Consider the following 3,208-nt stretch of genomic DNA (forward strand, 5'->3'; position numbering starts at 1 on the left):
TCTATGTCAAAAGGACACAATCACAACTCATCCACCTATGTACCAACACACACACACACACACACACACACACACACACACACACACACACACAGCAGTCTGGTTATTTTATTGCTGCTTCCCAGGTTTCTCACATCTAAGGAGGAAGGGGCTAAAGCTCAAAGGTGAAAGGTCATCTTTACAAGGACTGCTCTCCTTTTCCATGTAGTTCCTAATAAAGCTTTAATCAAGCCAATTAAGGTTCATTAACTGGTCTTTTGGGGGCTGGGACTGTTTAACCCCTTAGCAGTCCAATTAGTCCCCTAAACCATCCAATGTACCGTGGGCGGTACGTCCGACTGCTAACAGGTTAACCCAGTACACAGCTGACCCTATTTGGAATCTATAGGAAAGCACCAGAGTCGGGGGTTGATGGACTGAGTAGGAGAGAACAAATCTGTGGTTTTTCTGACCCAGGTGAGTGTTTCTTACATAACACTCCAAAGCAAGATTGTGTTAAACATACATGCATATGTGGACGTGCAACAGCTGCAATAAAGCAAATACAGCAAACATGAATGGGTGTATTTTTTTTTATTGTTATAGAAAATCACTGTTTCCGTTTCAGTTCAATTCAATTTTATTCATACAGCGCCAAATCACAACAACAGTCGCCTCAAGGTGCTTTATATTGTAAGGTAGATCCTACAATAATACATACAGAGAAAAAAATAACAATCATATGACCCCCTATGAACAAGCACTTTGGCGACAGTGGGAAGGAAAAACTCCCTTTTAACAGGAAGAAACCTCCAGCAGAACCAGGCGCAGGAAGGGGCGGGGCCATCTGCTGCAACCGGTTGGGTTGAGAGAAGGAAGACAGGAGAAAGACATGCTGTGGAAGAGAGACAGAGATTAATAACAAGTGTGATTCCATGCAGAGAGGTCTGTTAACACATAGTGAGTGAGAAAGGTGACTGAAAAGGAAAAACTCAATGCATCATGGGAATCCCCGGCAGCCTACGTCTATTGCAGCATAACTAAGGGAGGATTCAGGGTCACCTGGTCCAGCCCTAACTATATGTTTTAGCAAAAAGGAAAGTTTGAAGCCTAAAGTAGAGATAGTGTCTGTCTCCCAAATCCAAACTGTCTGTCTGTGTGTCCTGGTGTGTGTGTTCGCTGTCCGTTTTATGTGTGTGTCAACCTCACTTCTGAAATCTGACGTCCTCAGTGCAAATCCCGGGCCGCCGCAGACCTGCGGTCCACAGAATGGCCTCTTTGTATCAGTATGGGACCGACTGGCCACTTCTGCACTCTTGGCTCCCCCTCAAGCCCTGGCTGACCTCCAGATCCCAGAACCAGGGCAGGCCTTGCATCTCTGTAGTCCACCCCAGACAAAGAGGCCTCTACACAGGGCTGACTCTTCTCTCAACTCCCTCCCCCCCAGTATTCCCTCCCCTTCATCACAAACTGGGTTACAACAGTCAGGTTAGCCATTAATGTTGACATCAATACCTTCCATTGATCCAAATGAAATTTTCCCCCAACTAATGCATGATTTCCTATTGAATTATGTCATTTGCTTGTAAGCTCATGAGAGAATACGGCTCTTAATGATTTATTCGAGACACGTTACTGCGTGTTCGCGCTTTGCTTTTCTTGGAAATACACTTTTCTTAAACACATTTTTGAAAAGAAACCCATAATCTTCAAATTTAAAGGAGACTTTTGAATGTTTCCAGCAACTGGAAACTACATTTTCATTTAAATTAGCTCCAGAATGTGTTTGTGAATTTAATGCAGATACATGCTACACAGATTTAGAAAGCTGCACAGGTGCACGTTAGTATCATGTCATTTTTGGAACTATATTTAATAAGCAGTGAGGCTTGCCATGCTGACCACAGAGAGCTGGACACCTGGGGACAGAGGGGACAGCTCAGGGTCCTCTTCTTGCACTGAGGCATCAGATGTTCCAATCACTGTAAACATCCTTATTAACTGAGCTATTTAACAGAGGTACTGTGTTATGGGTCAGGGAGTAAGTGTGTGTACTACTAGTGCCTGCTGTTTTGTTCAACTTCAAAAATTTTTACAAAAGTGTTGTACAAGAGTCAGATTACAGTGTTTTGGAATATGTTTTAAGGATTTCCTAGAATTTTTTCAAATGTTCTCAGAACCCCAGAGAAGCATCCAAAACTATTTTTTTCTCTCCAAAAATAACTTTGCATCAGTGAGAAAAACAACTGTTTGTATGTGAGGTCCAGTTGGTGCAGCACAATCTGTTAAGGGTTTACATTTAGCCATCATAACCCTACCCAGTCTCCCAGGTGAAATAATTTTACTCTTATATTAAGTTTAGCTTTGATCCATTATCAGTGATGCAACTGTATTTCTTTATTCCATGCAAATTCAGACCAAACTACAACCTTTGTTTCAAATTTTGCATTTTGCCACATTTGCACATCTGGACTGAAGCACAGCTGGTTCAGTACAAGTTGGTTGGAGTGCTTGCTGTAGCACGCACTTGCATTTACAGGGTGGATTTCCCCTCTTCGAGTGCATGTCGAGCCCCCCTTCCCCCTGCCAGACGAAATCAGCCTGCTGGTGGTTTTACCGCAAATTGTTCCACCTCAATTATCCGAATCCCAACCAGTAATTACTGCACCATTCACTTTTTCGTTTGCACGGATTCACCTCTCAGGTGTGGAAGCCTTGTTTCCCGCATGGGCACCATCCTTGGCTTCATTAGGCCGCGGCGCTCTCCACCAGGCTTTTGGCTTCAGTTTTCGGCACACGTATATTTTACACAAACTGACAAAAAAGCTTATAGATACATTCAGATTACATGAACCTGAGGATCCTGATGATGTGCCTTTGAGAGAAAGGAAGTGCTATAACCACGTCTCTGTGCAAAGGTTTTGCAACAGTGAGTGGCAGACGCATTAAATCTACCCGCAGTTGGCAGGACACTGTGCTTCCTAACACTGATCCTTAGGAATGTTGAGGAATTGAGGGACACATATAGAGATAGATAGCAGAGGAAAGCTCAGGAGAGTCTCCTGGGGAAATCATTTTATTACACCCTCTTCTTTTTCCAACAGAAAATTTTGATCCCTCTTTAACCCCTTAGTGTGGCTTTCTCTGTGCAGGCAACACATGCTGTGTGTGTGTGTGTGTGTGTGTGTGTGTGTGTGTGTGTGTGTGTGTGTGTGTGTGTGTGTGTGTG

General features: G+C 43.6%; 1 long non-coding RNA gene across 1 annotated transcript in view; it reads right to left on the minus strand.

Moving 5' to 3' along the window:
* Positions 1 to 845: 845 nt before the first annotated feature.
* Positions 846 to 3,208, minus strand: part of LOC102213945 (uncharacterized) — a 17,306-nt gene continuing 14,943 nt past the window's right edge. Inside the window, exon 4 of the long non-coding RNA XR_001290399.1 lies at positions 846 to 874. This is a non-coding gene — a long non-coding RNA (uncharacterized LOC102213945). The remainder of the gene's footprint in view (positions 875 to 3,208) is intronic.

The sequence above is a fragment of the Pundamilia nyererei genome, unplaced genomic scaffold (assembly GCF_000239375.1).
Source record: "Pundamilia nyererei isolate P.nyererei 1_Seehausen unplaced genomic scaffold, PunNye1.0 scaffold00062, whole genome shotgun sequence".
Taxonomy (NCBI): Eukaryota; Metazoa; Chordata; class Actinopteri; order Cichliformes; family Cichlidae; genus Pundamilia; species Pundamilia nyererei.